This window comes from Maylandia zebra, linkage group LG4 (assembly GCF_041146795.1).
Source record: "Maylandia zebra isolate NMK-2024a linkage group LG4, Mzebra_GT3a, whole genome shotgun sequence".
In the NCBI taxonomy this organism is placed as follows: Eukaryota; Metazoa; Chordata; class Actinopteri; order Cichliformes; family Cichlidae; genus Maylandia; species Maylandia zebra.
The window spans coordinates 4830305-4842960 of NC_135170.1; the positions used below are offsets into that span (position 1 = coordinate 4830305).

A 12656-nucleotide genomic window follows, 5' to 3' on the forward strand; every position below is an offset into this window, starting at 1 on the left:
CAGAGGCAGCCAGAAGGGGACGGGGGGGTGGCCTCCTCTGCACCCTGGTGACATACCTCTACTCCAAGGTCCTGCATGTGTGGGTGGTTGTGGTGGAGCGGGAAGAGGGAGGCAGCTGGAGATGGGGAGGGAAGGAAGGGAGGGGCAAGTGACCCCTCCCTGGGGCCAGCTCCCCCGCACTAAGGGGGAAGTTGGAATGTTACATTTCAGACACTTCGATAAGTCTTCACATATCTCGCGCCAAAACTTCTGAACTGGTGGACAGAACCAAAGAGTGTGGATATAATTGTCCGGTGAATTGGTTTGGCAGTGTGAGCAGTTGTTGGTAGACGTAAAGCCCATCTTGAACATCCGATGACCTGTATAGTGCACTCTATGTACACTCTAAGAAATGACACACTGATGTTGGTAGCATTATGTAAATGCTTCATGTTAAAACTAATGCCACCAATTGATTTTTAACTTTAAACACAAGTATGTTGTTTTGAATTTAATTAACAAGATAATATTTCAATACAACAAAATGCAGTAAATTAAATCCAATGTAAAAAGTTCATTTAAAATGAAGAGCACTTTAATTTAAAGAGGATTGTCCTAATAGGCTCTCCGTACTTCTGAGTTTGCACATGTGCAGTGTGGAAGTTTGATCATCCGCCATTTTCAACTGAGACTTGCATATGCTTAGCATCCTGGATAGAATCCATTGCCATCTGAGGATTATTTGGTAAGTACAACAATTTAAGGATGACAAATTTGATTAATGTATACTAACTGATACACATCTGACACTTTCGGGAATACTTTTGCTTTTTTTTTTTAAACAAATGATGCCTGGCAAATTTTTTAACACTCTAGCTCAGGGCTGCCCAATCCCAGTCCTCGAGAGCTACTATCCTGCAGCTTTTAGATGCATCCCTACTCCAACACAGCTGAATCAAATGGTTTGATTACCTCTTCAGCATGCCATCATGTTTGGCAAAGGCCTGATAACAAGCCATTCATTTGATTCAGGTGTGTGGGAACAAGGATGCATCTAAAAGCTGCAGGACGGTAGCTCTCGAGGACCGGGACTGGGCACCCCTGCTCTAGCTTGTATACCTCTCACACATGTTAGAAGTATGAAAACATTTAACAAATATTGTTGAACCTGCTTCGGTGTAATTTTCCAAAATCTTTTGCGATTCTTGTTAAGATGAGACTTGCCTACTAAGACCGACAGTTTTAAAATTACTCCCAACATCTACCGCACCTGCTCCCTGACATCAGTAATGACCACTGGGAGCGCCAGCGATCCTGTAGTTTGAAGAATGAAATGAATGTGTAGTGTATTTTAGAAATGTGCATCAATTAAGTTGCTACATTGTTTGAAAGAATTCGACTCCATGTTGATTTCTGGTTTAGTGTCAGAAATCTTCACTGAAGAAGCTTCACTTTTCTTTCCAAGCTCCTCAGACTACGATGACCTGGATGACTGTGAACCTTCACAGACTTATTGTTATCCACAAAATGTCATGATAGGATTTTAAGTCCATATTGCCCAGTTCTAATCTTCTATTTAATTTTAATATTTTTAGGGGCACAATTATTAAATATATTGTTGAACAATCTAGACTTGATTAAAGCAAAAATGAAAGCTTTCACGTAATGTCAAAATTGAAAAGCTTCGATTTTTGGGTTCATATATTTGTTAATCTGACACAGAGGAGTCAGTGCCTTACCAATCATGAACCTCACTGCACATCACTGATGTGAGTTATGAAACATTGCTTAATCACATATCTGCTATGTGTTAATATTTTTGACTTTCTTTTGTAAAGAGGTTGAAAGGAACCAAAATAGGAAACTTCTCTCATATTGAGTTCTTATCTCCACCAGAATCCCAGCGTTGATGTTTGACAGGAATGCATTCTGAAAGCTGTCTGTGTCTACTTAAATGAAAAGCCAGATGACCTGTTCAAGGAATTCTTGGTAAGTTAAAAAAGGAAAACGATCAGTTATTTTCCTTTTTTAAATTTGGGATTGGAAATGGAAGGTGGACTTACTTGTCCATATGTATATGTACGCAATTAACTTATCTTTTTTTAAATTTTTATTTAAAGGATGTGGATCTTGGTGCAAGCAGAGAAACAGAGCAGCTGACTTTGGGAGTCTATGTTGTCAGACATGAGAGCAAACTCTGCAGATACACCTGAGGACATTGCTGTCATCATAGAAGGATGCACTGTGCTGCAAGCTCTTAGTGATGTGGCAAAGGGTTGTGCCCTCCTGCTTGGACTAATCTATACTCTAAATCTGAGCTACCCAAAGCACCTGAAATACACATTTGAATTTCTTCAGAAGGTGCCGATGGAGTTGGATGGGAACAACCTATCCATGAAGGTGCAGGTTCTGAAAAACAAACTGCTACGTGAAACAGCCTGCAGTGAACTATAGAGGACACTGAACTTTAAGGTTCTCGAACCCTTCTCCTTGCACTTCATAAACTGTTCAGTTTGAATTGCCACAAGAACTTCTGCAAGGCCTTTCACTTTTCTGCGTTCTTTGTTCTTGAACCTTTACCAACATCCAACTACACTGAAAAAGACTGCTCCTAACTTTGGACTTCAGTTTAAGTTTTGAAGCAAAGGTTATTTTTCTAAATATGGACAAACATGACACAAAAGTAATTTCTACCTGCTGTTTGCAGGGCTGTATTGTGGGATTTTCATTGTAGCCCAATCAAGTTTAAATTAAGTCATGTTAATGTTAAAAATGTTGGAATCACAACACTTTCCAGTTTTAATCATTTCAGTTTAACATGACATTCTGTATCTTGTCTTCCTGCACCTAAAATGCACTTGAATATATGTAAAGATTGTTTGGGGAAAAAGATCTAGAAGCATTTGAATTGCTCAAAGTGTGCTTCAACAAGTTTTACACAAAGTGTTATTAAAGTTAGGTTAACTGAATAAACTTGTGTTCGATTTATTTAATTTACAAACTTAAATAGACTAAGTTGCAATTCTGTTAACGTGATTTAATCCTATAGTTTCAGTAGAGCGTGTTTTGGGTGAGTAGATTTATCAGATTTACTTAAAATTTGTTGTTCAAATTAAATATATCATACATTTTATATTTCACTAACCCAGTTGTGTGGAACCGGTTGACATAACTGGGTGGAGTAAATACAACATGTTATTTCTCAAAGTAAGTACAACTTGTTTTGGTTGAGTAGGTTTTATTTAGTCTTCTCAATTTAAATCAACAAGGTTAGTTATATCAACATTATGATATTCAGCTAATACAACATGATTCTTTTGATTTGCATTTAATTATCCAAATCTTATCAGATGTACTTAAAATTTCTTGTTCAAATTAAATGTATCATACATTTTATATTTCACTAACCCAGTTGTGTGGAACCGGTTGACATAACTGGGTGGAGTAAATACAACATTTTATTTCTTAGAGTGTAATATTTTGTATTGAATTAATTGAAGACTGGGATTTCTAATTAGATGAAAGGTTTTTAAGCCAATCTGAGACAAGAAGTTTAGGTCTAAGTTAACTGATAAATCCGCTTCCCATTTTGCAATAGGAAGTGATATTGATTCATCTGTTTTAGAAAGCATTCTGTATATTTTGGATAGTAATTTGGGGGGTTTAAGAGTAAGAAATTGAACCACACTTGGTGGTGTTTGTAGTTCAACTTGACCCGGTTTAAATTTCTTTTTTACTATGGATTTAATTTGTTGATATTCTAAAAATCTTTTCTTGTTGATCCCATATTGTGTAACTAGTCCGTCAAATGAAATAAATTCTGTTCCTTCTAGTATATGTTCTAAATATTTGATTCCTTTACCACTCCAATCTGAAAAGTTTATCATATTATTGTTTTGTAATATGTCAGGGTTGTTCCAGATAGGTGTACGTTTGCATGGGATTAATGAAGACTCCGTCAATTTTAGAAACTCCCACCATGCTGTCAGAGAAGAGCTGATGTTGATGCTTTTAAAGCATTCATGTCGTTGGATGTTTGAGCTGATAAATGGTAGGTCTGAGATCTCTAGATTATTGCAAAGTGCTTGTTCTACATCTAGCCAAGGTTCATCTAAGAGGGTGTGTTTTAGCCATCCTGAGATAAACTGAAGCCTGTTGGCTAAGAAGTAGTGCTGAAAGTTAGGCAGTTCTAGTCCTCCTTTATCCTTGGTCTTTTGTAGTGTTTTTAAGCTTATACGTGGGGGTTTATTTTTCCAAAGGAATTTGGACATACATGAATCTAGAGATCTGAACCAATCTTGTGGCGGTTTAGTTGGGATCATTGAGAATAAATAATTTATTTTTGGTAAGACCATCATTTTTATAGCGGCAACCCTTCCCATGAGTGATATGGGTAGACATTTCCATCTAGCCAGATCATCTTCTACCTTCTTTAAAAGTGGGATATGGTTTAATTTAGTTAGATCTGCAAGCTTGGGAGAAACATTAATACCTAAATATTTTATATTTCCCGATTGCAGTGGTGTAGAAGAGGAATTATGGAGGGAGCAATTAATCAGTAGAACTGTAGATTTTGACCAGTTAATTGAGTAATCTGATATTCTTGCAAAAGAGTTTATCAATTCAATCACCCCAGAGATATTGGTTTGTGAATTTTGGAGAAAGAGTAACACATCATCTGCATAAAGGCTGATTTTATGTTCCACGTTCTTGCATTTTATGCCCTTAATTACTGAATTCTGTCTAATTGCTGCTGCTAGTGGTTCAATAAAAATTGCAAACAGTGAAGGGGAGAGTGGGCATCCCTGCCTGGTGCCCCTCAAGAGACAGAAGCTGGAGGATGTCTGGTCATTTGTTCTAACACAAGCTGTTGGGGAATTATATAATATTTTTAACCAGTTAATGAAAGAGGATCTAAAACCAAATTTGTGTAAAGTTGCAAATAGAAATTTCCAGTTAACTCTGTCGAATGCTTTTTCTGCGTCTAAAGAGAATATTGTAGTTTCTAGGTTTTTACTGTATGAGTAGTCTATCAAATTAAGTAATCTACGTGTATTTGTTGATGAGTGCTTACCTTTTATGAAACCAGTTTGGTCAGGATGAATTAAGAGGGGGGTTATTTTCTCCAGTCTCTTTGAGAGAGCTTTGCAGATTATTTTAAGGTCTACGTTTATAAGGGATATTGGACGATAGCTTGAGGGATATACAGGGTCTTTGCCTGGTTTTAGCAGGAGATTAATGTTTGCAGAATTCATATTTGATGGAAGTCTGCCCTTTTCTTTAATTTCCAACAACGTTCTGTAGAAAACTGGTGCTAGAATCGACCAGAATTCTTTGTAGAATTCTGCAGGAAAGCCGTCTGGACCTGGAGCCTTATTATTGGGCATACTTATCAGAGCTTCCTGGAGTTCACCTGGTGTCAATGGTGAATCCAGTGCCATTGCTTGAGTGTCCAATAATTTTGGAAGAGTTATGTTGTCCAAAAACTGATCAATTTCTTTTTTAGATGGGTTTATTTGTGGTGAATACAACGTTTTATAGAAATCCCTGAAAATGTTGTTTATTTGTATCGGATCATATATTGTGTTCCCAGATGAATCTTGAACAGCACATATAGTTGTTTTTTCTTTATTTATTTTTAGCTGGTTTGCTAGAAATTGACCGGATTTATTACCGTGTTCATAATTTTGTAGGCGTAGTCTTTGTACTAAGAATTTTGTTTTTTTATCAATTATCTCATTTAATTCTAGTTTTGTTTTGCGTATTTTGTTCAATGTTTCCTGATCTTGGTGGGACGCGTAGGCTTCTTCTAGTGATTTGATGTTTTTTTCTAATTCCTGAATATTTTTGTTTTCTTTTTTCTTTTTATGTGATGAGAAAGAAATTATTTTACCTCTCATCACAGCTTTCCCTGCTTCCCATAGAACAGAAGCTGATGTTTCGGGAGTGTCATTATAGTCCAAATATGAAGTCCACTCTTTTTTAAAATATTTAATAAAGTCTTCATCTTTAAGTAGTGATATATTAAATCTCCAGTTTTTTCTTGGCGTAGTATTATTCTTGTGCATTAGTGTTAAAGATACAGGACCATGATCGCTGACAGCTATAGGGTGAATCTCAGTGTCTGAAATGTCGTTCAGCAGTGAGCTGCTGACCAAAAAATAATCCAGACGAGAGTAGGAATGATGGACATGTGAGAAAAAAGTATATTCCTTACTGGTGGGGTGAAGGGAGCGCCATGCATCGCAAAGACCAAAGTCGCTCATATACTGTTTGATTATATTTATGGACTGCCAATTACGCTCAGTTCCCGCTGTATTGAGCCTATCCATGTCTTCATTTAGTCCAAGGTTGAGGTCGCCTCCAAGAACAAGTGTGCCATCTAAGTGTTCAGAGAGTGCACTGAAAAAACCGTGAAAGAATGAGGGATCATCAACATTTGGAACATATACACTTGCAATACATAGCTTTTTATCACGTATAGATATTTTAATGATTAAGAATCTGCCCTCTGGATCTATAACTGTATCGAGTACTGTGAAATTAATATTTTTATGTATTAAAATTGCTGCTCCCCTTTGTCTAGAATTATAACAAGCTGAGAACATATTGGGAAACTCAGGTGTTTTAAGTTCATTCGAACCTCTAAGAGGTCTGTGGGTCTCTTGTAAAAGGACAACATCTGCCTGTAGTTTTTTGAGTTGGTTAAATATTTTTAACCTCTTTACTCTGGAGCCAGCTCCATTTATATTCCATGTAATGAACCTCAGTGTACCCATAGATGTTTGTGTATAACTAGGGATGTATGCTGTGTGCGTCGCTTAGCCAGGTGGAGAGAATACGTCACTTGTTCATAAATAAAGAGAAGGAGAGAGAGAAAAAATGTGTGGCGAGATGCTCCCTGAGTCTGACTTTGTGTATGCATAGTTACTAATATGAGTAGGCTTGGCTTAAGTGTGTGTATCCTAAACAACTGTGTGCGCTGTCTGACTGATGTAAATGTGCTGCCGTTGAGCGCATGGTGCGTATGTGTCGAAATAAAGGATGTTTGTGGATGAGTGTCGAAGCAGGTGATCGAGGCAGTGAAAGGAATAAAGAAAGAAACCAAGGACAGGGGTGAGCAGCATAAAACCAAGAGGGGGAAAAGAGAGGAGGGGAAAAAAAAAAAAAAAAAAACGAGAAGAAAAAAAAAACGAGAAGAAAAAAAAACCAGAAACAAAACGTAAACATTCCAATTAAATCACTGACGGAGAGTGACGGTGTTAATTCTGCTATGAAATCACACTTTAAGATGCGATTTGATGCTGGTAAGTTAAACAGATGTTAATGCAAGTTAGTGTGAGTGGATAGGGAAATGGTGCAGCTGATTCTTATCTGGTGTGAGGTTAATACAGCCACGGAGTGATGTTGGGGTCGCGGTGGAGCTGTCCGTCCACGTACAGCCGGTCCACAGCGATGACAGCGCGGGAGCCCTTCTGGATGAAGCCGCGTCGGATTGGGAAGAGGACCCTGCGTCGTTCCAAGATCTCTTTGGGGAACTGGTCGTTCACGCTGAAGTCCGTTCCTTTTAATTCCCTGCCGCGGCTTTTCACATGTTGCTTTTGTTTGAAGTGGCCGAATTTGGCCACGATAGGACGTGGTCTCCCGGCCGTAGCCCGAATGGGGCCGAGGCGATGTACCCGATCGAAGACGATGTTCTTCACAGTGTCCTCCGGCAGCTTCAGGTGGGTTTTGATGAAGCTTTTTACCGTGGTCTCCGTGTCCTCTCCAGCGGCTTCTGGAATACCAGAAAATACCAGATTATCACGCATGCTACGAGCTTGTAGATCGATAACTGTTTCTTTTATTTATTTTTTTTCTCTATTGAGCTGGGTAACATTATCTGTGAGACATTTCACCGACTCCCTTAGCGTGGCATTTTCAGCAGCAAGCGTTTCCACCTGCTGCTGGCTGTACTCCAGGGATTCTTGCAAGCATTTAAATTCTCGGTGAAGAATCTCCACCAAGGACAGCCTTGCGTCGAAACTGGACAATCGCTTGTCGATTGACTCCAGTATGTCAGCAATATCTTTGCCGGCTGGCGATGTTGAGCCGGGGGAATCTGCCGGGCGTTGTCTTTTCGACGACGGCGTCTCAGGTTTGGCCGGGGGAGCTGCACACTGGGTCTTCTTCATCACGAGATCCTGAAAGCACTGATCAATATAATCTTGGAGAGTCTCTAAACTCTCCTCGTTGTTCTCCAGGGTGTTGGAGATTATTTAGACAAATAGTGTTAGTTATAAGACAATTGATAAGTGTATTTGGTAATACTGAAGCTTAAATGAATTTGTTCAGATCTAAACTACCATTTGCTTTAATTTTCCGCCAAAATCTCCGGCGTCTGACGTCAGTTACAACATGAGTCGCTTACCTTGTCCGTCACTTCCGTCACTTACCTCACTTACCTTATCAGAAGTTTTCCATAATATCAAAAACATACTGATTCTCCTTCAGCCTCCTCTCTTTGCTTGAAGCATAAGCGTGAGTGTCATGTTCGGAGGCAATAAGACGCAGGGTTCTCAAGCACGAACCACTTTTTATTGAATTGTAGCAGCAGTGTACGTGGCTACATCAATTTCTGGAAAAACACATATACACACCGGTCTGCTAGCGACCTCTAGTGGCTGCCCTCATGGTAGCCTTACTAGGACAACATAAACAGATTTCACAACATCTCCCCCTTTAACAAAAGTACTTTAAACATAAAACAGTGTTGTCAGAACGCAGGACATCACGGGGGTAGACTACCCTCAGTCCTGATAAGGGATTATTCTGCCCTTAGAACATAGAAAGGAGATAGTCCTCAGTCTCTGAATCTGAGAGGTACTTTAATCTCCCGCCCCCTGGAAGTCACTCTCACAGGTGTGGTAGGGTGGAGAGGAGACCCCGGGACAGGGATTGGCAATGTCTGCCTTACTAGTGGTTCTCGGGAAGCGGCCGCCCCTTTAGTTGGAGTAGTCGGTGTAGCTGGAACAGTGCTCTGCTGCTGCTCCTCAGGATCAGTGGTGCCTGGGACAGGCTGAAGGTGTCGTCTGTTGCGGCGAGTCACGTTCCCATTCGCCATCTCCACCAAGTAGGATCTCGGCTCCTTAGACTTACTGATGACCTTGGCTGGAGTCGTCCACCCCTTTTCCCCGTCAAGCTTCACTACAACATCCTGGCCTGGGAGAAGCTCAGGAAGTGGACGAGCTGAATGTCTGCGGTTGTAGAAGAATCTGTAAGAGTCCTTAGCTGCAGCATCTCTTTGGCACACTGTGTCCCTATTGACTGGACTGGGCAGCAATGTCTTTTCGAGTACTGGGACGGTGGTGCGGATTTGACGTCCTGTCATAAGTTGAGCTGGGCTTGCACCGGTTGCTGCAATTGGTGTAGAGCGGTAACTCATTAAGGCTAAGCAGGGGTCAGGCTGTTTGAGAATGTACTTGGCCGTTTGGACAGCTCTTTCAGCAGCTCCATTTGACTGGGGGTAATGAGGGCTCGACGTAGTGTGGGTGAAGCCATAACTCAGTTTGAAGTCTTGGAACTCTGATGATGTGAACTGCGTCCCATTATCACTGACCAGTTCTAACGGGATGCCCCATCTAACGAACATGTGTTTAAGCTTGTTAATGACCTGTCTGCTGGTTGTTGTAGTGAGGGAAGCAATCTCAATGTCTCTTGAAAAATAGTCAACAACGACAAGAAAGTTCTTACCCTCAAGCTCGCAAAGATCAGCTGCAATCTTTTGCCAGGGGCCATTGGGCAGAGGAGTAGTCACGAGAGGTTCCCGTCGCTGTGTAGGCTTGTGCTCTCTGCAAAAGTTGCATGACCTTAGAGCTGGGCGATATATCGAGTTTTTAAAACATATCGATATTTTTTTATACGAGATATAAGATGTGACAATATCCTTTATATCGATATAGTCTATGTTACGTTATAATTATAGTTGTGGAGCCGCAAGTTTGCCTCTCTTTCGTCCACTTTTGTCTCTACGCAACGTTACTCCGCCTCGCCTTCACTGAAGACAACTCCCCCTCCTACCCCATCGCTTCACGTGCAGGCAGCGACAAGACGGACACGGCAAATCTCCGTTAACGAGTTACTGCGCATCGCCCCATGCGTGGGGCTGGACGGCGTCAACGTGCTAACGAGCTAAACATGCTAACGAGCTAACAGCGCTAACCCTAAAATCCTTTCATTCTCTCAAAAGTTGATAGCGCGCCTTATGTATGAATTCTGGTTGTGCTTGATGGCCGCGAACCGATTTTATGTGGTACACGGCGCTCAGCAATCTGTCACAAATGTTTGAGTATGACTTTGGTAAACTACGGAGCTGCACCGCTTGATAGATTGTCGGCGCATTACGGCTACCGAAGAGCTTCGCGGAGTGATACGTACTGTGCATCAACGTAATATTACCGTATTGTGTGTGTATAAGGACCATAAATGGCACCTGTAAGAGACGTGGTTATGAAGCGGATTTCAAACTCCAGGCTGTCAGTCACACAGTAAAACTTGGAAATAGAGCTGCTGTGAAATCTGTCTGTCTTTGTTATTACGCTCAGCGTCTTTTAGTTTACATTTTGACTGCACAATTGTGAGCTCTTTGTTTAGCACAAAAACAACCTTGTTTTCTTTTATTTATGGAGCATTATTATTTAATGAATGCTCATAATTTAATTTTGAGTAATTTTTCATGTACATCTGTGCTGTATGTTAATAAAAGTGCCTGTGTGACATCTGGGACACAGCTTTGACTAAGAACTCTCTTTTTGTTCTTACTTTATGGCTTAAAAAAATATATATCGAGATATATATCTTATATCTCCATCCAGCTAAAAAATATCGAGATATGAATTTTGGGTCATATCGCCCAGCCCTACATGACCTCACCTTATGTGTTATTTGAAGTCCAATGTTGGGCCACCACACTGTTGATCTTGCGCGCTCTCTACATTTAGTTAGTCCTTGGTGGCCTTCATGTAATCGGTCAAGGACACTGGGTCTAAGTGCTGTGGGAATTACGATGCGATCGTGGTAGAGCACTAGACCATCTGATTCTGAAAGGTGGCTTCTGGCTGCATAAAAGCCTTGCAGTGGTGAGCTCTTTGCCATTTTCCGAGGCCACCCTTGTCTGATGAAGATGATTGCTTTTTGAAGCTCTGGGTCCCTCTGTGTAGCTCTACGAATTTCCTCCAACTTATGTGACTTGATAGGTTTGCTTGTCACTACGTTGCTCACATATGCCTTGACATGGCTGTCTGTCTCGGACGGGTAGCATCCATGCAGTGGATGTCTGGAGAGTGCGTCCGCCACCACTAACTGTTTACCGGGAACATGCTCAGCAGTGACATTGAATCGCATCAGTCGCATCAGCAATCTCTGACATCTCAGTGGCGTTTTATCAAGGTCGTATGAGTTGATCAAAGGCACCAAGGGCTTATGGTCAGTTTGTAGACGTACATGACCCATGCCTTGGATGTAGCGGGTAAAACGTTCGCAGGCCCAGACAGATGCTAAACACTCTTTTTCGATCTGCGAATATCTTTTCTCTGCGTCTGTGAGCGTGCGAGAACAAAAGGCAACAGGCCGTAACTCCCCGTCATTGTCCTGTAACAGTGCAGCACCCAGGCCATAGCTGCTGGCATCCGCACTGACAACTGTTGGTCGGCCTGCATCATAATAACAAAGTGCTGGTGCAGCCACGAGCATTGCTTTTGCTTTGTTGAATGCTTGCTCCTGAGGCTCACCCCACACCCATACAGTCTCTTTTTTGAGTAGATTGGAGAGGGGGTGCAGCACCGTGGACAGGCCTGGCAGGAATTTTCCAACATAGTTTATTAATCCGAGTACCTGCCTGAGTTGTTCTACATTGGTGGGGCTGGGCATCCTGGCAATAGCCTCCACCTTGCCACCATCAGGTTTCACACCATCCGCACTGATGATGTGACCGAAGAACTGTAGTTCATTCTTTCCAAAGTGACACTTGGACCTGTTGAGCTTAAGTCCTGATGCTTTGATTGTCTGTAATACTGCACCTAAGCGTTGGTCATGTTCCTCTTTGTTAGCCCCGAAAACCAATATGTCGTCCATCACGACGACAGTCCCCTCTAGGCCCTTGAGCAAGGTGCTCATGAGCCGCTGGAAGATCTCGGGTGCTGAAGTTATGCCAAATGGCAGGCGTCTGAAGCAAAACCTGCCCATGGGAGTTATGAACGTGGTTAGTTTTTGGCAGCTGGGATCCAGTGGTATTTGCCAGAACCCACTGGAGGCATCCAAAGTGGAGAAAACTTTAGCCCCTGCTAACTTAGGAGTTATGTCATCCAATGTGGGCAAGATGTACCGTTCACGCTTTACTCCCTTATTCAGACGTTTTAAGTCCACACACACCCTGACCTCATCCTTGTTGCGCTTTGGAGCAGGCACCATTGGTGCACACCAGTCTGTTGGCTCGGTGACTTCCTCAATGATGCCAAGTTTGAGCATGCGCTTTATTTCCTTTTCCACTTTTGGGAGGAGAGGAAAAGGCACCCGGCGTGGGGTGGTTACACTGTACGGCACTGCATCTTCGGTCAGCTCGATTTTTACAGGTTCACAGTTCAGCAGGCCAATTTCTCCGAACACATCCTCTGTTAAGTCACTACTGATTTTGTTAACTC

At 41.6% G+C, this 12656-nt stretch overlaps 1 long non-coding RNA gene across 2 annotated transcripts; it reads left to right on the plus strand.

The window, feature by feature from the left end:
- Window positions 1–380: 380 nt before the first annotated feature.
- Window positions 381–2971, plus strand: LOC101473010 (uncharacterized). 2 transcript variants are annotated; one of them, XR_013098458.1, is made up of 4 exons: window positions 381–404; window positions 602–724; window positions 1876–1968; window positions 2100–2971. It is a non-coding gene; the product is annotated as an uncharacterized LOC101473010 (long non-coding RNA). The 2 variants fall into 2 exon arrangements; XR_191747.4 differs by having other exon boundaries at window positions 387–474.
- Window positions 2972–12656: the final 9685 nt, after the last annotated feature.